At 46.1% G+C, this 26,145-nt stretch overlaps 2 non-coding genes across 2 annotated transcripts; one reads left to right on the top strand and one right to left on the bottom strand.

Moving 5' to 3' along the window:
* The first annotated feature begins 1,188 nt into the window (after window positions 1–1,188).
* On the top strand, window positions 1,189–1,401 carry LOC148161925 (small nucleolar RNA U3). Its single transcript, XR_015767295.1, has one exon. It is a non-coding gene; the product is annotated as a small nucleolar RNA U3 (small nucleolar RNA).
* A 12,252-nt stretch (window positions 1,402–13,653) lies between these two features.
* On the bottom strand, window positions 13,654–13,816 carry LOC148161924 (U1 spliceosomal RNA). Its single transcript, XR_015767280.1, has one exon. It is a non-coding gene; the product is annotated as a U1 spliceosomal RNA (small nuclear RNA).
* Between the last annotated feature and the right edge of the window lie 12,329 nt (window positions 13,817–26,145).

Raw genomic sequence — 26,145 nt, 5'->3', positions numbered from 1 at the left:
CTTGTAAATTTGCCCCCAAATTGCCTTCTCCAGTATGAATCAGAATAATGCTGATTTGATGTTCCAACAAATTTGAGTGGTCTAGTCCATGAATGTGATATATTTTTTCCTAATTATTTAGTATCCTTTAATTTATTTCAGCAAGAGTTTTCAGGCATCTTTGTTACATGTGTTCTCATACATTTAATGAAGGTGGACATGAATCTCCTCTCTGTTTATTGAATTTCATTTCCTTTTTTTAAAAATTTCATTTTCTAAATGCTCACTGCTAGTATAGAGAAATATAGTAGATTATTACATGAATGTTGCTGAGGTATAATTTAGGTACAGTAGACGGCATCCCTTTAAAGTGTACAATTAAGGCTGTACTTTCAGAGATCATTTCTTTCTTTCTTTCTTTTAATTTTATTTTATTATGTTATGTTAATCACCATACATTACATCAATAGTTTTTGATGTAGTGTTCCATGATTCATTGTTTGCCTATAACAGCCAGTGCTCCCTTCAATGCTGCCCTCTTTAATACCCACCACCAGGCTAACCCATCCCCCCACCCCCTCCCCTCTAGAACCCTCTGTTTCTCAGAGTCCATCGTCTCTCATGGTTCGTCTCCCCCTCTGATTTCCTCCCCTTCATTTTTCCCTTCCTACTAGCTTCTCTCTCTCTTTTTTATTATTTTTTAAAATTTTTTATTGTTATGTTAATCAACATACATTACATCATTAGTTTTTCATGTAGAGTTCCATGATTCATTGTTTGTGCATAACACCCAGTGCTCCATGCAGAATGTGCCCTCTTTAATACCCATCACCAGGTAACCCATCCCCCCACCCCTCCCCTCTAGAACCCTCAGTTTGTTTCTCAGAGTCCATCTTCTCTCATGGCTTATCTCCCCCTCCGATTTCCTCCCCTTCATTTTTCCCTTCCTACTAGCTTCTCTCTCTCTCTATTTTTTTAAACATATAATATATTATTTGTTTCAGAGGTACAGGTCTGTGATTCATCAGTCTTACACAATTCACAGCGCTCACCATAGCACATACCCTCCCCAATGCCCATCACCCAGGCACCCCATCCCTCTCACCCCCACCACTCCAGCAACCCTCAATTTGTTTCCTAAGATTAAGAATCCCTCCTATCAGTGAGGTCATAGGATACATGTCTTTCTCTGATTGACTTAATTTCACTTAGCATAATACCCTCCAGTTCATTTCTACAGTTTGTTACTAGAGAATTTTCTCTGAACGTGTAGAGGACCTGAAACCTCAAGGAGGAGGCACATTGTTCTCTCCTGAGCATGAACGTGATTTTAGGTGTTGTTTCCACAGCTGCCCATTGCCACTGATGATCGTTCTTCTCCTCCTTTGGAGGGTAAGAGAGAGAGGATGCAGTGTGAGTGCTTTCTCAACAAATAAAAATTAAAAAAGATAAACTGTACAACTAAATGCATTTTCACAGATGTACATACAATTGAAACTACTGCTCCATTCAGGACACAGGGCATTTCTTCTACCTCACAGCTTCCCTTGGGTGGATCCATTGAAGTCTCTCACTGCCTTCACCCTCAGCCCCAGGCAACCACTGGCATCAAAGACGGCTTGATTTTTAACCACGTTATGGAAATGGAACTCTTTTATGCCTACATTCCTCCGTGCAGCCTAAGGATTCTTATATCTATCCATATTACTAATGGATCACCAGTTCAGAATTTTTCATTGCTAAGGAGTATTCCTCTGTATGGATATATTTGGTCTGTACATTCACCTATTTATGGCCATCTATGCAGTTTCCTGGGTTTGGCCATGGGGAATAAAGCTATGATGAATATTCATGTGCAGTTTGCTGTGTGGCCATATTGTGTAAATCCTTAGGAGAGGAATGGCCGTTCACGTGATTGGTAAATGTTTATCTGTGGTTCAGCTTTTCTCGGTGGTTGGACCATTTTTCATTCCCACAAGTGTATGAAACGTCTAGTTACTTTACATCCTCACCACATATGTTTTCGGTCTTCGTAATTTTAGCCACGGGGATGGTTGTGTAATGGTAACTCACTGTAGTATTAATTTATCTTCCCAATGGCTGAGTGTACCGTCGAAAACTGACCTCTGTGCTTCAGAGCCAAAATATAAGACGAAGACAGAGTTTGGAATATTGAGGAACAATAGCTTTATTGCTTTTCGGGGCACAGGGGGCTAGAACAGGCCAAGGCCCTCAAAAACTGTAAGTCCCCTCCCCCTGAAGGAAGGGGCGGGGGGGTGTTTTATTTTGACAGAAATTGTGTGCATGCTGCCAGCCTCCTTCATCCTGTCTTTAGGGTGGTACCAGGCTCCTGAAACAAAAGGCTTAGAAGGGAGGAGCAGAGGTTTGCAGAAGAGAAGGAAAAGGTTACTTAGTTTAAGATGGAGCCTTGCAGAGACATTAGTGAATCCCTTTTGATTTATGTTCAACTTCATGCTTTTCAATGGTTTCAAGTGGAGCATCTTTTCAAGTGCTTTTTGGCCATTTGTGTATCTTCTTTTGTGAAGCATTTCTTCTTCAAGTCTTTTGACCAGTTTTCCTATTGCATTGTCTTATCAGACACAATATGTGTCAGAACATTACACTGAAAACTGCAGAGCACTACTTCCAGAAATTAAAGAACTAAATACATGGGGAGATAAAATTTGTGGTGGATTGGAAGACTCATTATGGTTAGAGGACAATTCTTCCCAAATTGATCAAAAGATCTAATACAATGCCAATCAACCTTCTAGCAGACATTTTAGTAAGTATTTCTAAGCTGATCCAAATGTTTATATGGAAATGGAAATGATCTTAAATTATCAAAGCAATGTTAAGAAGAAGGAGAAAGCGACAGACTTACATTGTCTATTCCAGAATTACTGTATAAACCTTTTGTGCAATTTAAAAGTGATTTGTCCGATTATTATTCAGTATAAGAGTTTCTGCGCATTCTCACTGCAGCTTGGAAGTTGCTTTACCCCTTTTTCACTGTAGCTACTTGATCTATACTTTAGCCAATAGTTCCAAAGTTTTTAAGTGGAGAGAGAATACTGAAGCTAGAAAGTATTTCACTTAACAGAGAGAAAGACTAATCCCTGATCATTAGGGCAAGGATGACCCTACAAGACTTAATGAACTCGCCTCTATTTTCCAGTTGGCCAAGACAAAGTGGGGAGCTACTGATACCAGCAGTTTCCTCTGCAGACCTTCATAGTGTTGACTGCTTTGGGTTTACATGGAACCTAGGTGTTGGCTGTGTCCTGAGAGGCTGAAATTGAGTTGAGGCCCAGGGTCCCTGGGTCAGGACAGGTCATCCAGCTGTTGGAAAACACGGAGGGAGACCAGGCCATCCCCAGGCAGCACTGGCCACTTCCTCCAAGGAATCCACCACCACTACACTTTTCATGACTTCTGGTTACTAGACTGAGAGCCCCACGACAATTGGGATAATGTTTTACTCATCTCTGTACTCATGACTCCTAGGACCAAACCAAGCACTGAGGAAGCTCTCAGAGACACTCCTTCATGGATCTGATAAAGGGGGTGGCAAATTTCTAATCTCAACTACATTCCTGTCCCAAATACATGCACGAATGCTCTCTGCTTTCTTCCAGGAGGCAACAAATACCCTTCCTTCCAGAGGAGCCTGCCCTACACTCTCAATGCCCCATGACACTCCCCTGTGGTGAGCTCTGGTGAAGAGGGACTGTCCTCTTGGATTCCTCTCAATGGTTCTCTCAGTAGGAAGAGATGTCTTCGGCCTAGCCCCCTCCCCCCTCCATCCTCTGCACTGCCACCATACCCCAGGTTAGGACAGCTACAACAGTTTTTAAAATGATTTTATATATTTATTTGAGAGACAGCGTGAGGGAGAAAGCAAGAGTGAGAGAGAGACAGAGAGAAAGATAGAGAACAGCTGGGGAAGGGACAGGGGGAAGCAGACTCCACTGCTGAGCAGGGAGCCACCCCCCTCAATGGGGCTTGATCCCTGGAGCCTGGGATCATGACCTGAGCTGAAGGCAGGCTCTCGATGAACTGAGCCACCCAGGGGCGCTGAGCTACAAGATTTTGTTTGCATTCTTCCTCTCACTGCTTTGACCTCCTCTGTGAAATCTTATTGATGTCAGAATTCCAAGTTCATAACAGAGACTAAGGAAAATGAAACACTCAACACACGGTCAAGACAAAGGTGTGTAAAGTCTTTGACAACCATAAATTCAGAAGAATATAATTGGTATCACTGCCTCAGAGGCAAGGGTCTCCTAACCTGGCCCTTCCTGACCTTAGGGTAGAACTCTTTGTGGTAAGAATGGACAAGTCCAACCTTTATCCAAACATCACTGATCCCTCTAAGCCCACACTTACTTGGAGAACATCGACCGTGAGGGAGCTCCAAGGTCAAAGCTAGGGGTCTGGGGCAGAACCTCATGGTCACATCGTCCACCTCTTTTTTTTTTAAGATTTTCTTTATTTATTTGACAGAGAGAGACATAGCGAGAGAGGGAACACAAGCAGGGGGAGCGGGAGAGGGAGAAGCAGGCTTCCCGCCGAGCAGAGAGCCCCATGCGGGGCTCGATCCCAGGACCCTTAGATTATGACCTGAGCTGAAGGCAGACGCTTAAAGATGTAGCCACCCAGGTGCCCCTCCTCCTCCTCCTCCTCTTGGAACTGGTGCTTCCCTGCAGTACAAACCAACCCCGATCCATTCTGTGGGGCTCCTCGGGAGGTGCACAGGTTCACCGTGGACGAAGTTACTCTCCTCGTTCTCCTTGCTCAGCTCAGGCTGCTCCTTGCAGAGTTGGATGCCGCTGTATGCATTCCTCAGTTTCCCCTGATTTTTCTGGACCCAACTTGTCCTTCTTCTTACCTCCTTTGGGCAACCACCTGCTCCACCATTGCCTTGTCCTTCTTTGCGTTATTCTCATCCTCCAAACCTGCTGATTTTCTGTCTCCCAAATGCTCCCTCTGTTCTCTGTTTTCAGTGTGGGCTCAGCTCAGGCTCCTGCAAGAGACACACAGTGAAGGGACCAAGTCAGGTCTCAGCTGCAGTCCCCAGGGCTGCTTCAAAGGCACCGCAGACCCTTGTGCACTCACAGAAACTGAGCAGGAAGGGACCGTGGAGAATTTGAATAACAACCTTATCTTACATATGAGGAAGCTGAGCGCAGAGAGATGAAGAGATTTTCCCAAACTCCTTCAGCACTTGATGGCAGCACGGCCCCCACACAGGACTTGGCTGCGAGCTTCCCTGTGGAGTCTCCTAACGTACCCTCTGGGAAGGCACATCTGAATTTCAGGGGACACTTAAATTAGAAGTTCAACTTAAAAATAAATACTTTTTAGGAGACTTTGGATCAAATGTAGATATTTCCACTGTTAAAAATACCAGAAATTCCTTCCTGGGGACAAATCTTTTTCCCAGGTATATAATTCTGTTACTTCTTTCCTTACAAATCATTGGCTAAGATATTAGGATCACAAAAAAGGTATGCAGGGAAGGAGAAGTTCCTCTGTTACCTGTCCTGGTCTCCCAGCTTAAGTAAGAATTAAGTTTCACTGAGACATTGAATACGCATGGAGAACGGATATTGAAATGGAGACCCTTAAAGAAATATAAAGTATTAAGGCAGACAGTTTTTATGCATTTTAGACAAGGAGAAAATACATTTCTCAGGGATTTGGGGGAGTTTTAATTTAGAGAGTGTCTAGACCGAATTTAGAAACCCTGGTGAGAAGGATGTCTTTTTACTTCTTAGTACAGGGGGTGCCTTTTTCATATGGGAGATTGGTTTCCTGCTTTCAGGGAGACAGAGGAGGGTTTGAGTATCCTGGTACCAGTTTCTTTTTGGGTAGCTTCAATTCAAAATAATCAATATTGTCGACCTCAGAGAGTCGGGGACCTGGGGTGGCGAAGGAACTGAGAAAAAGAGACTACCGCGGCGCCTGGGTGGCTCAGTTGGTTAAGCGGCTGCCTTCCGCTCAGGTCATGATCCTGGATTCCAGGGATCGAGTCCCGCATCGGGCTCCCTGCTCAGCAGGGAGTCTGCTTCTCCCTCTGACCCTCCCCCCCTCATGCTCACTCTCTCTCTATCTCATTCTCTCTCTCAAATAAATAAATAAAATCTTTTAAAAAAAGAAAAAGAGACGACAGTATAGCGAGGCACAGGGGACCCCAAGCAAACAGCCCGAGGTCCTGAGGTTTATTTTCCATAATCTAATATACCTTCTACAGTGATATAGTACTATAATGATTTACAGCAGGGGCTTAGTAAGGCGCATCTTCCACGTACACAGGGTTAGTCAAGTGAAGCAATGGCAGTGGAGAAGGAATAAAGAAATCTGCAACTGGCTGTGATCAATTAATTGTAAACAGCATTGTACTCGGTCTTTAACACAGGATAAGAAAACAAAAAAGGGAATGCACAGTGTGCTGTTTACAGCTGGCTTCCTATCTACAAAACATCTTCTGCTGTGTACTTTAGATCAGACCACACACATCCCAAGGGCATTTCACTCTGATCCTTTCAGGTTATTTTTAACCCTGCAATCTCGAGTTTTCTCAGAGATCTTGGAGTCTGAATGAACATGCACCAGTGGTCGTTGTGGCATTCTGTTTCCCCCAAATATGCCATTGTGGTACATTTTGGGCAATCTGACCTTGGCGCCTATGGGTACTATGGTTTCTCTCCGCCTTGCTCATTACTCAGTGCCTATTTCAGAGAGAAAGGTAAACATATCATTCTTAGAAATACCAAGGTGGCTCTCTTGGTTCAGCGTCTGACTCTTGATTTCAGCTCAGGTCATGATCTCAGGGTCATGCGATTGAGCCCCAGTTTAGTCTTCATGCTCAGTGCAGAGTCAGCTTGGGATTCTTTCTTCCTCTCCGTCTGCCCATCACCCCTGCTCTAAATAAATAAATAATATTTAAAAAAGAAATACAAAATAAATACCATGACCTTATGTGAAACTAATACAATGCCTATGTTAAGTGGACCAGATTAGTTTAAAAATTATTTTAAAGCGCACCTGGGTGGCTCAGTTGTTTAAGTGTCAGTCTTTGGCTCAGGTCAGAATCCCAGGGTCCTGGGATAAGCCCGTATGTCCAGCTCCCTGCTCAGTGGTGAGTCAGCTTCTCTCTGTTCCTCTTCCACTACCCCCACCACCGCTCCTGATATCTCAAGTACTCTCTCTCAAATGAGTAAATTAAAAAATTTTAAAAAGCAATGCAATGGTCCTCTCTGGAATCAACCCACACATAAGCATGCTTTCTTTTTGCTGCACCCCAGTCCCCCTTTCTCTTTATTACCTATCTGACCTACATCCTTCCCCCAGCGATGGAGACAGCTCAGATGCACTGCTTCACCTGGTGGTGGGGCCAAAGAGAAGTGCACACATGGTTAGAATGGGCTGCCTTGAGAGTCAGCCGTAACGTAGCTACAGGCAGTTAGAAACAAGCCTAAAGTACCATTAGGAATAAGCACTACAACATTTAGCGGTACAGATTTTAGGTGTGGTATTGATATCACCTTCCTTGTATAAATGTGTTTAGACTCAAGCCTGAGACTATGGGATCAGTCAAAATGAAAGAAAACTGTGTGAAGTGTGAAGATACTAAGTTACCAAAGTTATTCTGAGTTGTATAATTAGTTTGTCCCTTAGCCCCTCATTTCCACCTGCAGAACCTAGAAGACGTGCAACAGAGTCCCCACTTGCCATCAAAGTCAATCTGAGGACACAATAATTTAAACTGTTAACCCAAACTTTCCATTTTTTCTTAACCTGTGTTGAATACCAGGCATTTCGATTGCCCATTCCCATTTCCAGGGAGACTGCAGTGAGGACGGAGAATAATGTGGTGCATCCAGGTAATAGTCTGTTTCTTGGTCCGCTTCTGTGCTCAGCATGTCAACTTTTGTCTGCCAGTGGACCTCTAACCACACAGGGGAAACCCAACAAATATTAAAAGTGTAGGTTCTCTAGGTTAATCTACATTTAGGATTCTGTAGTGCTCAGAATGGCTCTTGAACTGCAAGGACCAAGGTAGATGCCCCCTCCTTACCTTAGGGGGAGTAATTCTGATTCCTGAAGCATGCACCTCTTCGTTTTCTATTTATTATTATTATTTTTTAATTTCAGCTAGGCTCCATCACCTACGTGGGACTCTAATGCATGACCCTGAAATGAAAGTTGCACGCTCTACTGACCGAGGCAGCATGTGTCCCCCCAGCACCTTTGATGCAGGCAAATACCATGATTTTCATGTTGGAAAAATACTGCAAACTGTGGGACATCCCTTCAATCCGCTCCACTCCTTCTGGGCATGTTTCCTGAGTTCCGGCTGTGTGCGAGTCCTCTTTCCCACCCACCCATAGAAGGGCATATACATGGAAAATGTGCCCATCCATAGAAGACCCTCTAGGATCCCAACCCAGATCCGCTGGGATCCCTGGGGTCTTTTCTGTGTTATGCTCTCCTGCTCTCAGTGTGTTTCTGCCTCTAAAGGCACCTGTGAGCAGGACTGCCCTGGGGCTCCTGGAGCTCCTTTGTACCCAGTCCCAGAGAACGGGGAGTACATGCCGTATATGACCACAGCCCCATGTATCTCCCCTCCCCAAAGGCACTCAGCCTTTCACTAACAGGTGCAGCAGGGTGAAATCTCCATTCCTGGCCCAGGGGAGACTAACTCTGAAACACAAGTGTCCCCTAGGCTCTCCTAAACCTGTCGGGACAAAGCTCCCCCACAGCTGTTGCTGGAAATCACAACTTACACAGCAATGAGCTCAAAATGGTCACAGATCTAAGTATAAGAGCCAAAACTATTGTGCAAGAGGACTACATGGGAGAAAATGGTCAGGAATTCACAGTAAGCAAAGAGTTCTAAGTCACTACGGCAAGAGCACGATACGTAAGAGAAAATTGAAGATGAAGAAGTTTTTTGCATCAAACATTGCCACTGAGAAAAGGAACAGAGAAGCCACTGATTAGGAGAAAATATTTGTGGATTAAATACCCAATGGGGACTCACGTTCACGAGAGACAAGAGGACTTTGAACTCACTCAATGGGCAGAAGCAACACACTCGTTTAAGCCAGTATAAGAGTCGAATACACATGTACCAAAGGAGACACATAAAAAGATAATCAATGTTATTAGTAATATGTTATTAGTTCTCAAAGAAATGCAAGGAAAACCAGGTACCATTTTACACCAACTAGTGCGCTTACGTCCCAAAGACGATACCAAGTGTTGCTGAGGATGAGCAGAAACTGGACCCTCCTATATTGCTGGTCGCAACGTAAAATATAACAGCTCCTGCAGAAGCCACTTTGAGAGTTCTTAAGAGTTCAGCACAAGCTTGCCATAGGACCCAGCCATTCCACAACTAGGAATCTATCTGAGAGAATAAAAACATATGTCCGCTCAAGTCTCGGTCAGAAATGTTCCGGGCAGCGTTATTCACAATGGGCAAAAACTGACAGCAACACAAAGGGCCATCGGCTGGTGAATGGACAAACCAAATGTTTCCTATGTGTACCATGGCATCTATTCCGCAACAAAAGGCACAGAAATCTGATCCAAGCTACAGCATGGAGGAACCTCAAAAGGATGCTAAGTGAAAGAAGCCAGTCACCAAGAACTACAGACTGTCTCATTCGGCTTATGTAAAATGTGCAGAAAGGAGCAATGCACAGAGACAGAAAGCAAATCAGTGCTGCTTGGGGCTGGAGGAGGGAGCGGAGACTGTCTGCAGAGGGGCTGGAGGGAGTGTGGGAAGGTGAAGGAAGCCTCTGAAACAAACTAGGGCACTAGCTGAACAACTCTGTCATTGTTGACAATGGGTGAAATTTATTGTATGTCAATTTCACCTAAAAAAAAAAGAAAGAAGGCGACCCTCGCACATCAGTGGGTCCTGGGGTCCCCAGGCAAACACTGCCTGGTGAGGGGCCACATCCTGGAGTCCCAGCAGGTGGTGGCTCAGAGCCTGGTTTCTGACCTCCCAGCTGGAGTCAGGGGTTCAGTGACTGTGCCTTCAGCCTCAGGCCCTGGCAGTTCCCCTGGAATCCACCAGGCGGCAGACTACTTAAGGGAACAGACCTTCAGGTGGCCCAAGGACACCAGGGGGAAGCAAGCAAAGATAGGGCACCAGCTGGCTGGAGATTCCTAAAGGAAGTGAAGGCTGCAGGACCCATGGAAGCTGCTGGCAAGATCTGGATGGATCTTAAGTAGGTTTGGTCCCCTGGGTGGGCTCTAAGCACTAAGCTTTAGGTTAACATCCAAAGGTTCCCTTTGATGCTCCCTCCTGCAGTGGCACTGAGGCTCCCCCCGTGGAAGCTCAGCATAGGGAAAAGAACCTGTGCTGCTATTCACCTTCTTCTGAGTCGAAATGGAACACTTGGTCTGCGTTTAGGGGAATCTGCCCTTTTCTGGCCCTCTATGTAGGGCCAGCTCCTGGGTGCTGAACCATCCCTGCAGGAGGCTAGAAGAGGCACTCTGGTCCTTCACATTGGAGCTGGGCTTGCAAAGAAGGGTTCCTGCTAATCCATATTTCCCTGGCCCTGGCTGAGCATCCTGGTCCAAGATCAGGGGCTGCAGTGGCCTAAAATAGGGACTTCCTACATGTCACTGCTCCTCTCTGGAAAGTCCAAAGGCGGCCCATGGTAGTGGTGGGGGGAGGGGAGGGCATAGAAACCTATACTCTGTCAAAACATCATCCACAGTGAAGATTTAAAAACAATGTTAGAGGACAGATCTCATATTATGTAGTCGGTGGTGCAGTAACAGCTCTGCGAGGTGAAAGAGGGTAGCTACACTAGTAATCAGCCTAACATAATTTATAGAGTCGTCCAATCCCTGTGTTGCCATGTGAAACTGATCTCACATGGGGAATCAGTTATGACTCAATTGTTTAAAAACCTGAAGGTGAGGGGAAAACATTTGAAAACGAAGCAATAAAACTATAGTTGACTGGGGAACAACATGGCTTTGAATTTTAGTGAACAATGTCGGTCCACTCATGGGTTGATTATTTTTTTTTTTTTTTACAAATACAGTCTAGTACAAATGTAGAAATACATTTTCTCTTCCTTATGATTTTCTCAATGATATTTTCACTCTAACTCACTGTATCAAAAGAATAAAGTACATAATTCAAGTAACCCACAAAATATGTATTAATCAACCGTTTTTGTTATCTGTAAGACTTCAGTAGGCTATTAGTAGCTATGTTTTCTGGGACTCAAATGTTATACAAAGATTTTCAATTGTGGGACTCTGTACCCCTAACCCCCAGGTTCTTCAAGGGACAATTTGTATCTGGATTTGCAAATGACATACTCCTGTATACAGAAAAATACCAAATACACACACACAGAAACCACGACTATTAGAGTCCATAACCTATTTCAGCAGAGTTGCAGCGTACAAGGCAGACAAATCAGGTGTTTCTATAACCTAGGAATGGACACCGGGAAAGTCAATTAAGAAAACGATTCCATGGACAACAGCACCCACCCGAATGGTATCGAAGAATAATTGAGTCAAGGAGGCACAAAACCTGTACACTGAAAACTACACAATATTGCTGCAAGAGATTAAGGAAGACCTCAACAAGTGGAAAGACATCCTGTGTTCATGGATTGGAATGGTTAAGGTGGTTCAGAAGGCAACAGCAGGATCTGCAGATTCTTTTGGATTCCTATTGAACGTTTTTCTTCTGCCTTCCCTAATCACCATCAGCCCCTTGCAGTACATTTCCTTTCAGACATTGTGGTTTTCATCTCTTCATGTGAGATTGGGTCCTTTTTTTTTTTTTTTTTTAACATTTTCCATGTATCTGCTGAATGTTTTCACCAATGGGATGCAGTTAGAACAAATGCTTTCTTGTGCTCTGGTGATTCCCATCTTGCTGTCAGCTCTGGGTCATTTTCAGATGAGTGATCCATCTCTTCAGGAGGGCTCATTTCCCCCCTTTGTCTGCATACCTCAAACTGTTGGATGGAACGCCAGACACTGTGAATGTTACCTTGCTGTTTGCTGGATATTTTTGTGTTTTCTATAATATTGAGCTTTGTTCAGGGATGCACTGAAGTTACTTGGAAACATTTCTGCTGTTGCTTCAATGCATAGTTCAGTGGCCCAGAGCAGGGCTCCGTGGAGGACTCACCATGAGTTCCAGGTACTGTAGCAAGCCCTCCCCCTGTCTTCCACCCTATTCCTCACAAATTAAGAGGGTTACTTTTGCTTAGTCTATCTGTTGGACACAGGCACTATTCCCAGCACCGTGTGAGCACCAGGCCCTGTGCAAAGGATTACCCCCTGACTTGCTGTCCATGCCTCCCCAGGGCCCCTCCACAGCTCTGGCTAGGTGACTTCCTGCAGCTCTGTCCTCCCTGAGACTCAGTCCTGGGTTCTCTCAGATCAGTGTCCTCAATTCCAGGAGCTCCATGGGGCTCCTATTCAAGTTCCCCTCCCCCCAGTGCCTTGCTTGGAAACTCTCTAGAGCCAGTACCTCTGAGCAGCTCTAGGGCTCTGCTCACCATTGTGTTGCCATGTGTCCGGGATGGCTGTCCCCTTTGCCTGATGCCCAGGATCTTGGAAATCTCCACTTCGCGCATCTTGTGTGACGCTGTTGCTCTTTTGTTTAATTGTTTCTGGCAGAAGAGTAACCCGTTGCTGAGTCCCAGTTGGTGTGGCTCCCCTAAGTGAAAATCAAAGTTGGAAGACCCTCAGTTGTAGATTCTGAATAGAGGCCTTTAGGGAGTAGAGAAAAAAACACCAGCTCTGGTGAAAGCCTGAAGCCAGAAACCCCTTCAAGCTCAGTTTGACAAAGCAATGCAGGTACATCAGTAGGGACAGTTTTGGCTTGAGCCCAAGAGCTGCAGAAGGCCCACGGCCCTTTGTCCTAGAGCTAACCTGCTGTTTGGGAAAGGTCTGTGGTGCCAAACCCAGCGGGTTCTTTGTGAGTACACAGAGGTGCCTCTTTAAAAGCCTGTCAGGGGGCATCTGGCTGGCTCAGTCAGGAGAGCAGGGGAGTCTCCATCTGGCTTCATGAGCCCTATCCCTACTTTGGGTGTAGGGATTACTTCAACAAATAAACTTACAATAAATAAACAGTACATCAAGCCGGACCCTCTCTAGTCTCGGAAGGGTCCTCTGGAGCAAGGCTATACTAGGTAGGCTACCAAGTGGCCTAATCAAGGGTACTGAGTCTGGGGATTGGGTGAGGCTTTGCAGGGTGCCTGGGGGGATAGGTGGGGAGGGGAGGGAGGAAGGAGAAGGGATGCAAACCCCTGTTCCCTGGGGAATGAAAAGAAAGCACCTTTGCTGGATCAGGGACTGCAAACCACATACTGAAATATAAGCAGAGAAATTGCTCTGCGAAAAACAGAAAAAACCCCGACAGCCAAGGTGGGATGTATGACCAGTGGACAGAAACTGTCCTGCATGCTTTTGATTGAGAAACAGCCAAACCCAGATTCTCAAGAAAGCAGCCCTTAAAAGCAGAGGTGTTTTCTTCAGGGTCCTGGTGTCCCCTGAGTGAGCTTCCTCTTCAGCCCATGTCATCAGCCAAAGTCATGGAAAAGACAAAACAAACAAACAGAAAAATGAATAAGAAAACAAAGGCTATTCTTAAACAACCAACAACAGGTGAAAGAGCAAAAGCAGCCCCCCACTGCCACTGCCACAAATAATGCAGAGGAGTTGTCCATACTCGGGGAAATCGCGGGGGTCAGCATGTCCCTGGTATGATGGAAGGGCCTCCCCTGGGAAAACCACCTGCTTGATCCCGGAGTCTCCCCTGCCGGGTAAGTGTGACTCCCTCCGCCTCCGCCCCACACCAGTCTCACCCCCCTTCCACCGGACACACAGGCTCACTCGCCTAGGCGCACCCCAACACCCTCGGCACCCACTCCTGTCGCAAGCATCCTCACCCTCCACACGACGCTTCCGAATAGGATGGACGCAACAGCGCTGCTACCTCCTCAGCCCCACGAATTCTAAGTTGCAGAACCCCACCGCCATGTTGCCTGGTTTGCATCAGACACGCCCCGTCCGTGAAGTCAAGGGCTTCGCCTCAGTCCCCAACCCCACCCCATCTCCCTGCCCCCCAGCTCCCCTCCCAACTTGGATTTCAGTACTGGTGTTCCTCCTTCTCCTCCTCCAGTCCCCCTTCCCCTTCTCCCTTCCCGTGCCCTGGCTTCCTTCCTCACCTGCCCAGTCTCCTCTGTCTCCTGAATTGGTTACCACTCTTTCCTCTCCCTGCAGCTATGGCCCCCCAAACCCTACACAACCCCCCCCCACCCAGCCCAGGGAAGGCTGTGCCAGCCAGAGAGAAACATGAGGGAGGACTTTCCAACAGCCCGCGAAGAGCAGATACAACTCTCTCTTGCTCTCTCTAGCTCTCTCTCTCTTTCCCTTCGGACCCTGGTTGGAGGACACCGAGTGCCATGGCTGCACCTGTACAGTTCAAACCAGTCCCCACAGCCTCCCCCAGGCCTGGACACTGCGGGGGGGAGGGGAGGACCAAAAGTCCGCAACCCCTGGGCCCTCGGGCTGACACCAGCCCACAACACTCCACACGCTGAACACATCCCAGGGCCTGCTTCTTCCCCAGGAGGGCTCCTAGGACAGGGACGGCGCGCCCCCTCGTGGCTTCGCGGGGAGACGCCCAAGGATCCCGCTGTTGAGGGCAGGGCCAAAGGGGACCACTGCTTCTGCTCCCTTAAACCAGGCTCAGAGTTCTCAGCAGGGGGTTAGTGGGGTCCCAGGCTCCCCACTCTGCCACCGCCTGCCCTCCCTCCATCGCTGGGCGCTTCCCCCTGGAGGGGATTTCTGCAGTCAGGTCGGCCTTTGGAGGGAAAATAGCCAGGTCTGGAAAACTAAACAGACTACTTTGAAGAGATTTGGGCAATTGTATGGTCATGGATGGAGCGCCCTAGGGTTCTGATTTGCCTTGTCTTGCTTGCACCTTGAGGTAGTGGTTTACTTTTCCCGGAATGTTTAAATTAGAAAAGATTGGAGGGTGGAGAGGGGGCGTCCAACTTTAGTTGTCACCTGAGATCAATAGTGTGCTGCTGGGTAGAATAATGCCCCCTCCCTAGGAGCTGCCCAGGCTAATGCCAGGAACCTGTGCACATGTTCCATCCTGCAGCAAAAGGGACCCTGCACAGGTGCTTATGTTAAGGACCTTGAGATGGGGAGATGATCCTGGATTATCCAGGCGGCGCCCTGCAATGACAAGGGGGTCTTAAAACACAAAGAGGCAGAGAAGAGGTCAGAAGGAGGCTGTGTGAGGAGGACTCTGCCTGCTGGGGCTGGGGCTGGGGCTGAGCATGGAGGAGGGGCCTCTAGGAGCTGGAACAGGCAAAGAGACACACTGCCTGCTTAACCTAAAAAATAGAAAGCGCCAGGTATTTTACCAGCCAAATTGGGATTCCTGGGGAATAAAAGGGAAAGGTGATGTGGGACAACCAGCTGGTCTGAGGAAAGTCACCTAACCAGAGCTGTGCAGGGTCCCTGGTGTGGCTTGCAGTGAGGTCCTGCTCAGGGCCTCCATGGGAGGAAAGGCCAGCAAGTCAGGGGGCAATCATTTGAAAGCAGTAGAGGGAACAGGACCTGGAGCTCTCCCAGGCAAAATGACCCCTAATCAGGAGCCAGATCCGTCATCGGAAAATAATCCAGAGCTGACACATGTGAGAACCGCCAGAGAAGGATATGAAAGCTTTTAGTATAAGTTTTCCATCAGTTGTAAATGTTAAACCGAGAAATAGAAAATATAAACAACACCCTCTCTATCTTTAAGAGATGAAAACTACAACGTCTGAAAGGAAATATACTACAAGGTATTGACAGAATTTAGAAAATGCAGAAGAAAAATTTTTGATAGAATTGTATTGACTCTGTAGATCTATTTGCATAGTATTGCCATATGAATGATATTAAATCTTCCAATGCATGCATACAGTTGTTTTTTTCCCCCCATTTGGTCTTTCATCTCTCGCAGAACCATTGCTTCTTATGCTTTTCAGTGAACAAGTCTTGCTCTCCTTGAATGAATTTACACCTGACACTTTTACTGTGTTGTGTGCCATTGTAAATAGAATTGCTTTCTAAATTTCCTTCTCAGATTGTTCATTGCTAGTGCATAGAAACACAACTGATTTTGTATATATGGTACCCTGCAACTTTACGGAATGAGTCTATGGACTCTAATATTTTTGTGTGTGGATGATTTGAGGTTTTTCTATCTTTAGGAGCATGTCCTCTGTAAATAGAGATACAGGTTGACCCTTGACCAATGCGGAGTAAGGATGGTGACTCTCAAGATCAAAAACCTGTGTATAGAGGCGCCGTGAGGGGCGGTAGCAGCGGCGGTGGTGGTGATAGTGGCGGTAGCTGTGAGGGGATTCCGGGAAGATGGTGCTGATTAAGGAATTCCGTGTGGTTTTGCCATGTTCTGTTCAGGAGCAAAGTTCCTGCATTCGTCAGGATGATTGCTCCGGAGGGCTCCTTGCTGTTTCACGAGGAAGCCTGGAACGCATACCCCTACTGTAGAACAAACCATTATGCCTCAGTTGTAACGAGTGTATATATGAAAGATGATTTCTTCATTAAAATTGAAACATGGCACAAACCAGACTTGGGAACATTAGAAAATGTACACGGTTTAGATCCGAACGCATGGAAAACTGTTGAAATTGTCCGCATAGATATTGCAGATCGAAGTCAAGTTGAACCAGCAGACTACAAAGCTGATGAAGACCCAGCATTATTCCAGTCAGTCAAGACCAAGAGAGGGCCTTTGGGACCCAACTGGAAGAAGGAGCTGGCAAACAACTCTGACTGTCCTCAGATGTGTGCCTACAAGCTGGTGACCATCAAATTCAAGTGGTGGGGACTGCAAAGCAAAGTAGAAAACTTCATTCAGAAGCAAGAGAAAAGGATATTTACAAACTTCATCGCCAGCTTTTTTGTTGGATTGACAAGTGGAATGATCTGACAATGGAAGACATTAGGAGAATGGAGGATGAAACTCAGAAAGAACTAGAAACAATGCGTAAGAAGGGTTCTGTCCGAGGCACGTCGGCTGCTGATGTCTAGATGAGTCCCCTGTAGGGTCAGAGACAATATCAAACTGTTTACGTAATCAAGGTCAAGTGAGGGGAACAAGTGCAGCCAGTGATGAGTGAAGAAGGATCTGACCAGTATCTGGCAGTGCTGACGTTTCCCAGATGTGTGCTTGTGATGACATACTCACAGGTTCCCAACCACCTGTGTGTGTGTGTGTGTGTGTGTGTGTCTGTGGCTGCATATAAAACACATGTAGAGCTACAGATCAAGATACACACACTTGTGTATATATGTACATACAAACATACTGAAAGGATTAGTACAATTTCTCCAAAGTACTGTACCTATCTTCAAGAATGCAAAAGAAAATATTTTCAATATATATACCTGGAACAGATTTTAATAATTATCAGAGTAATACCATTGATGGACAAATTGACTGCAATTTAATACTAGCTGGTATGTTTCATAAATGTCAAATTGTGGACCAATATATTTAGCCTTTTATTACTTTTCTGTTCTTTTAAATCTTCCTGTTCTTTTAAATCTTACAAATTCTTATTTTAGTCCCATAAGCAACAGACTCCCACAGAAAAATTTATTCAAAATCTTTTGGTATTCCAGTGAATCTGGAATGTGAACTCTGAATGTATTTATAATGATTTATTTCTGGATGGTTATTATCTTAAATTCAAATTGGACACTGTCTATTAGTAAGGAGTATAGGTCCCAGCCAATTTTTACCTGTTTGCCCTGAGGGAAAAAATCCTTTAAAAAAAAATTCTGGTTTTTATTGGATTTTTGTATTTTAAATTTCAATATTTTTCTACATCAAACCTAGCAAAAATGGAGATGATGGTTTGTGATTTATAATAAGCACTATACAATTTTCAGGCTACTCGTAGGCAAACAAAGAAATTGATGAAGAAATGAATAGCATCGTAGGCTGTAGGAAAACTTTCGGAAGTCGAGCACTTCCATGGAGTCTTGTTTCTGAAATGACTGTTTTCTGAAATTAGAGCTTGGAAACTATGCAAATGATCTAGATTCCTCACAGCTGACAGGCTAGAATACAGATAGTGGTGATGGTTTTGTTTTTGTTTTTGTTTTGCACTTTTCATATTGAAATACACCCCAAGGGGGAGAAGCTGCCTTTGAGATAGTGGAATTTCAGAGGCAGCACAGGCTGATCTCCTTGCCTGGGAGGCCCTGCTGAGAGGCCAGTGCTCCACCGCCCATGGGGAGGACACCATTGGAACCTGTCACGAGTGAGCATCAGGAACGTGCTGTTAGCAGCTGCTGCCACCTTGTCCTCCTCCTCCTCCTTCTTTAAGAAAGGCACCATAGCTAGGTAAGATTTTTATCAGCTCTCTCTGTCCAAATCCAGGTTTTCTCCTGTCAGTCCTGGAAGCTTGACCAGAATGATATTGTTGGAGCCTTCCGGTCACAAACTATCTCCTTTAATCTCGTCCTTCCTGCAACACGCTGGCTCCTGTAGTCCTATCACGTTTGTAATCTGACTTGCTGACAGTCCTGCCCACCCTGCTCCTCGTTTTCCCACATGCCATGTCCCCACTGAGGTGGTGGCAGTGAGTCGGACGAAGGTGTTGAGGATCACTGCCGCACCGCGATGCCCTCTTAGCCTTGGCTCCGAACCCCACGTCGAATATGTCCTCCGTGTACTCAGGATCAAGACTGATGTTTACTCTCTGGGCGGTGTTATAAGACAGGTGTTGTCAAAGCATAATCATTGTCTGCAAAATGTTTCCTGCAAGGAAGATTATTGCTAATTTTGTGAAATAAAGAGTCTCACTCTCTCCTTTTAATGGACTAAACTCTCACTGGCATCTGTAGCTTCGTTGGGAGTTTGGGCGTACATGGAAATCCATGCCCAGCGCAGGGATTCTAATGTTTTCCTAACAACTGTGGAGATTTGAGGGAATGCGTGGTGAATGTAAAATACCTAGTTTACTTGGCAGTCTCTTGTGTAAATTACAGTAAAACAAAGTAAATGAAATTGAAACAAAAAATAAATTTGATCACAAAATGCCAAAAAAAAAAAAAAAAACCTGTGTATAAATTTGACTCCCCGAAAACTTAACTACTAATAGCCACTTGTTGACTGGAAGCCTGACTGATAAGATAAAGATGACTAACCCATATTTTGCAAGTTATATGTATTCTACACTGTATACTTCTAATAAAGTAAGCTAGATAAATGAAAATGTTATTAAGAAAATCATTCAGAAGAGAACATATATTTAGAGTAGTATACTGTGTTTATAGAAAAATGCACGTAGAAGTGTACATGTGCTGTTCCAACCTGTGTTGTACAAGGTCAACCCTAGTTTTATTTCTTCCTTCCCCCACTCTTTTTTCTCACTTTCAGTTTTGAATAGTATTTTGGCCGAGGATCGAATTCCATGCCTAGAGAGGGATTCTTGAGTCTCCTCTTGATTAGAACGAACTTTTCAAGTTCATCCCTGACATTAAATCTAAATTAGACCTGCTTTGGGGCTTGGAAATGGAGGGAAAAATCACCCTCCTTTCTTCTCACTGCATTTTAGACTTCCTCCTCAAAATGAATGTCAGGGGGCACCTGGGTGGCTCAGTCGTTAAGCTTCTGCTTTCCGCTCAGGTCGTGATACTGGGGTCCTGGGATGGAGCCCCGCGTCAGCAGAAAGCCTGCTACTCCCTCTCCCACACCCACTGCTTGTGTTCCCTCTCTCATCGTGTCTCTCTCTGTCAAATAAAAAAATAAAATCTTAAAAAATAAAAAAAAGTTCTTGCAAATAGTGCTGAGGACTCAGACTGGCCATTGCTTTGCTCGTGCCTCCCAATATTACCCTCAAAAATATGAGCAAGACTTCATACTAGGTAAGACTTAGGACCTTGGTGGGCTAAATATTCAGCAAGCTTTATACCAAACATGGTCCTACCATAGCTTTGATAACATGTGGAGAGGACTGAACAAGAAAATATGAAGTGCAACAGAGTCATCTTACCTTGAAAAAACATGGCCATTTTGAATACTCACGGTAGCATATGCAGAAATCTAGCCTGGGCTGCCCTGGAGCCTTGTAAGCTTTACACTGCACATTCAGTGTTTCTAGAACACGCACGTGCACGCGCACACACAGACGCACACACACACACTCACACACACACTCCTCCAGTCCATCTCCGTAGGACTTGTGATCAAATCAGGAGCCAGTCCTCGAGTAGTAGGGCCCAGAGCCCGTGAGCAACAGATGCCTAAACAGGAGCCACTGTCCCTGCTTTTTCTACAGAAGACACGCCTGTTGCGCGGCGCCCTTCCTTGTCACGTGCCCTCTGATCCACGCCCCGCCATGTCTTTCCCCACCCACCCTACCCTCCTGGCCATTGGCCAGCCTGTGACCGGACAGGAAGTGACGTCCACGCCCCCTGGGTTTAGGCCTCCTGTGGGTTCTCAGGCCTGGTTGGGAGAGCAGTGCAGCAAAATAGCTCTTGAAAATGAAAACTATCATCGTAGGACTAAGAACAACAATAAATAGATTCGCAGAATCATGCGAAGGATCTGTACTGGAAATCAGAGCCAAAACTGTAAGAGAACGGGCACCTGGGTGGCTCAGTCGGTTAAGCGACTGCCTTCGGCTCAGGTCATGATCCTGGAGTCCCGGGATCAAGTCCCGCATCGGGCTCCCTGCTCGGCGGGGAGTCTGCTTCTCCCTCTGACCCTCTTCCCTCTTGTGCTCTCTATCTCTCATTCTCTCTCTCTAATAAATAAATAAAATCTTTAAAAAAAAAACTGTAAGAGAACAAAAGGAGAAGCTAGACCCAAAAGGTGTGTCTGGTAAGGCCAGATGTGCGGAACAGGATTTCGAGCGGAGCAAGAGATGTTAGGCGAGTGTCCCGCTCAGCAGCGGGAAGGCGTGGGGATCAACGCCCCACAGGGTCGTGGGAAGAGCGAGGGAGGGCAGGGCCAGGCACCGCTGTGAAAGGAGACCCGACAGAGCCGGCCAAGTCCTGGATGCATTTGGCGGAGACCGCCGGGCACCAAAACTGGGAGCTCGGCCTTTGCCACAGATTCCAAAGAAATACATTCCCAGCAGCTAACATTTAAGTGTGTGTGTGTTTGGGGGGGGGGTGATGACATGTTCCATGACAAGAAATGTAGCATTTCCTTCTGAATGTGGCATGCGAGAGTCCTGTCATTTTGTCGGCAACACAAGATTTCAATTCTATGACACCACATCGTTGTGGATACCGTGACATGATTTTCGGCCTCAATGTGTTCCGAGCCGATGCAGTTAGACAAGGCCGAAGAATCCAGAGTGTCAGCTTGGGGCTAGAGAGCCCCCAGAGAGGACCCGCGCTTGCCTCTGGCTGGGTAATCAGAGAGCTTGCTCCCCTGTGAACTGAAGGTTGGAGCTTCCAGCCCAGCTGGGAATACTGGGTTATAACTGATCCGAGGCCTTACTAAGCTATACTGTGCGAAACATTCTTTCTTACCTAGCTTCTTCCCTGACTTATCTTCAGTATCTATTTTATTTTTGTTTTTTAAGCTTTAAAAGTTTTATGTATGTATTTATTTATTTATTTATTTATTTATTTATTTATTTATTTAGGAGAGAGAGAGCACGCCCCTGCAAGCCTATAAACGGTGTGGAGGGGCAGAGGGAGAGGCAAAGGGAGAGAATCTGAAGAGGTCTCTGCACTGAGCCTGGGGTTCAATTTCAGGACCCTGAGATCATGACCTGAGCCAAAACCAAGAGTTGAAGGCTTAACCAACTGAGCCACCCAGGTGCCCCATATGTTTTAAATGTTTCAGGGATTTTATTTTTAAGGAATCTCTACATGCTTTGTGAGGCTCGATCTCACAATACCGAGATCAGGAGCAATATCTAGTTTATTTTTGTTTATTTTTTTAAAATATTTTATTTAATTATTTGAGAGAGAGTGAGAGAGCGAGCAGGAGAGCATGGTGGGAGACACAGGGAGAAGGAGACTCCTCGCTGAGCAGGGAGCCCGATGTGGGGCTCGATTCCCAGACCTTGGAATCATGACCTGAGCCAAAGCAGACGCTCAACTGGCTGAGCCTCCCAGGTGCCCCAGCAATCCCTAGTTTAAATCAGAGGTGGGAAGATCCTGCCTGAACACCTAAAGTTCATGTTAATTACTAAGGGGGTTGGTAGAAAGAGTCTTTTCTTTTTCTTTCTTTTTTTAGGATAAAAACAAGTTCTGGAGTTCCAGAGCCTAGGTATCTCATAGACAATATGACCTTTCTTCCTGAGAATGGGTTTTTACACCTGTTTGTTCCTGGAAAGTTGGCATCAATTCCTCTAAGCCAGTTTAAAGGAATTGGCTTTTTTATTCCTCACAGCCAAAAAGAACACACGCCAAGGTCTCAGTGAGAGGATCGCTTATAGGATACGGGCTTTAGTTGTGAGATGTGGGAAAGGATGGGAAGAGGCAGGGTTTGTTCTATATTGAACACTGGCAGCACTGACAATTCTGTGATTGTGGTAAAGAAGTCATAGGCGTTTCCTTAGGGAGGGAGGTTGATGTTTGGATGTCGGTCTGAACAGTATTGTGAGTAGCCTTGTTTTGTCTCATTTCATCAAGGTCTCAAAGCAATCTTGTCTGAGGTTGATATTCTACATGTAAGATTATTTATTTCAATCATGGAAACAAAACAGTCCGGCTGGGAGTGCCAGAGCAGTTCAGGGCATCGGAGGCTGGGATTGTTCTTTGTCCCTGGAAATCCCTAAAACAGAGAACAAGGAAAGAGAGCCCTCTGGTCTCCCAAGCTGTAGCTGCAAACCTGAGTGGGAAACTGAGACTTGGACTAAGTATCTTGAATTTCCTGTGGCTCCATTTCCCATTTCAAAATGGGTCAAAAGGAATTGTTCCTGCATGGGTTGTCCCAGGTGTTAAATTGGTAGAGTAGGCAGCTAGATCTGAGCTGGAGGCAAGGAGGGTGGTACACAGTGCTTTCGTGGTTTCCCACCTGCTGGACTGTCAGATCCAGACCAGCAGGGACAGAGCATGTGCTCTCCTTTCCAGCGTGTGTCCTACAATAACGTATGGCTTCCTTATAATATATTTACATTGCGGTTTCCATCCCCCAGTAGGGGAAGATGGCCTTGACAGTTCCAGGAAGACCTTTGTTAGGGCCCAAATCTCCCCCTATCAACCAGTAGGCTGAGTCCCTTAGATGATTGGAAACATCTTCAGTTGGAGACCACCCTGGCTGTGACCCATAATCTATGAGACATAAAAAGAAAAGACACCCCTAACGCCGGTGCAGCTCCACCCCGGGGCCTGTCTGCTCTCCCATCTTGAGAGTGGACTGAAGTTCAACCAGGAGTGTAAACCAACTGAGTATACAAGTGGGACTGTACAATTGTGAACAAGAGTATTCCCAGGAAAAGTCCTTCTGGACATTGTTGTTTGAACAGTGGGGATACGGATTGACCACTGTCCCCTGACATTCAGATGTGGGTTCCCGGAGGATATGTTAGGATCCTCGACAGGGAAGCTCGCAGCCAAGGCCTGTGTGACGGCCGTACTGCCATCAACTGTTGAAGGAGTTTGGGAAAATCTCTTCTTCTCTCTGGGCCTCACTTTCCTCATGTGTAAGATAAGGTTGTTATTCAAATCCTCCACGGTCCCTTCCTGCTCAGTTTCTGTGAGTGCATGTGGGTCTGCGGTGCCTTTTAAGCAGCCCTAGGGACTGCAGCTGAGACCTGACTTGGTCCCTTCACTGTGTGTCCTTTTCAGGAGCCTGATCTGAGCCCACACTGGAAACAGAGAACAGAGGGAGCATTTGGGAGACAGAAAATCAGCAGATTTGGAGGATGAGCATAACCCGAGGAAGGACAAGGCAATGGTGGAGCAGGTGATTGCCAAAGGAGGTAAGAATAAGGACAAGTTGAGTCCAGAAAACTCAGGGGAACCTGAGGAATGCATACAGCAGCATCCAACTCTGCAAGGAGCAGCCTGAGCTGAGCAAGGAGAACTAGGAGAGTAAGTTTTCCCCTCAACTTCAGGTCTTTTAAAAATTGATTCATAACGGATTCCCGTGTGGCATCAGTTTCACGTGGCAACACAGGGATTGGACGACTCTATAAATTATGTTAGGCTGACTACTAGTGTAGCTACCCTCTGTCACCACGCAGAGCTGTTACTGCACCACCGACTACATAATATGAGATCTGTCCTCTAACATTTTTTTTTAAATCTTCACTGTGGACGATGTTTTGTCAGAGTGTAGGTTTCTATGCCCTCCCCTTCCCCCACCACTACCATGGGCCTTCTTTGGACTTTCCCAGAGAGGAGCAGTGACATATAGGAGGTTCCCTATTTTAGGTCACTGCAGCCCCTGATCTTGGACCAGGATGCTCAGCCAGGGCCAGGGAAATATGGATTAGCAGGAACCCTTCTTTGCAAGCCCAGCTCCAATGTGAAGGACCACAGTGCCTCTTCTAGGCCCCCGCAGGAATGGTTCAGCACCCAGGAGCTGGCCCTACATAGAGGGCCAGAAAAGGGCAGATTCCCCTAAACCCAGCCCAAAGTGTTCCATTTAGACTCAGAAGAAGGTGAATAGCAGCACAGGCTCTTTTCCCTATGCTGAGTGGGGGGACTGGGGGGAGCCTCAGTGCCAGTGCAGGAGGGAGCATCAAAGGGAACCTTTGGATGTTAACCTAAAGTTTCGTGGCTAGAGCCCACCCAGGGGACCAAACCTACTTAAGATCCATCCAGATCTTGCCAGCGGCTTCCGTGGGTCCTGCAGCCCTGACTTCCTCTAGGTATCTCCAGCCAGCTACTGCCCCTGTCTTTGCCTGCTTCCCCCTGGTGTCCTTGGGCAACCTGAAGGTCTGTTCCCTTAAGTAGTCTGCCACCTGGTGGATTCCAGGGGAACTGCCGGGGCCTGAGGCTGAAGGCACAGGCACTGAATCCCTGACTCCAGCTGAGAGGTCAGAAACCAGGCTCTGAGCCACCACCTGCTGAGACTCCAGGATGTGGCCCCTCACCAGGCAGTGTTTGCCTGGGGGTCCCAGGACCCACTGATGTGCGAAGGTCACCTTCTTTCTTTTTTTTAGGTGAAAATGACATACAATAAATTTCACCCATTGTCAACAATGACAGAGTTGTTCAGCTAGTGCCCTAGTGTGTTTCAGAGGCTTCCTTCACCTTCCCACACTCCCTCCAGCCCCTCTGCAGACAGTCTCCGCTCCCTCCTCCAGCCCCAAGCAGCACTGATCTGCTTTCTGTCTCTGTGCATTGCTCCTTTCTGCTCATTTTACATAAGCACAATGAGAAGGTTTGTAGTTCTTGGTGACTGGCTTCTTTCACTTAGCATCCTTTTGAGGTTCCTCCATGCTGTAGCTTGGATCAGATTTCTGTGCCTTTTGTTGCCCAATAGATGCCATGGTACAGATAGGCCTCATTGGGTTTGTCCATTCACCAGCCGATGGCCCTTTGTGTTGCTGTCAGGTTTTCCCTATTGTGAATAACGCTGCCCGGAACATTTCTGACCAAGACTTGAGCAGACATATGCTTTTACTTCTCTCAGATAGATTCCTAGTTGTGGAATGGTTGGGTCCTATGGCAAGCTTGTGCTGAACTCTTAAGAACTCTCAAAGTGGCTTCCGCAGTGGCTCTTATATTTTACGTTGCCACCAGCAATATAAGAGGGTCCAGTTTCTCCACATCCTCAGCAACACTTGGTATCGTCTTTGGAACATAAGCACACTAGTTGATGTAAAATGGTACGTGGTTGTCCTTGCATTTCCTTGAGCACTAATAACATATTAATAATAACCTTGATTACCTTTTTATGTGTCTCCTTTGGTACATGTGTATTCAACTCTTATACTGGCTTAAACGAGTGTGTTGCTTCGGCCCATTGAGTGAGTTCAAAGTCCTCTTGTCCCTCGTGAATGTGAGTCCTCACTGGGTATTTAATCCACAAATATTTCCTCCTAATCAGTGGCTTCTCTGTTTCTTTTCTCAGTGGCAAAGTTTGATGCAAAAAACTTCTTCATCTTCAATTTTCTCTTACGTATCGTGCTCTTGCCGCAGTGA

Source organism: Eumetopias jubatus, unplaced genomic scaffold (assembly GCF_037043125.1).
Source record: "Eumetopias jubatus isolate StellerSeaLion01/CBP00866 unplaced genomic scaffold, mEumJub1_p1.0 scaffold_39, whole genome shotgun sequence".
Lineage (NCBI taxonomy): Eukaryota > Metazoa > Chordata > Mammalia > Carnivora > Otariidae > Eumetopias > Eumetopias jubatus.
Note: the sequence above shows the minus strand (reverse complement) of the source record. Positions and strands in the feature narration are given on the sequence as shown.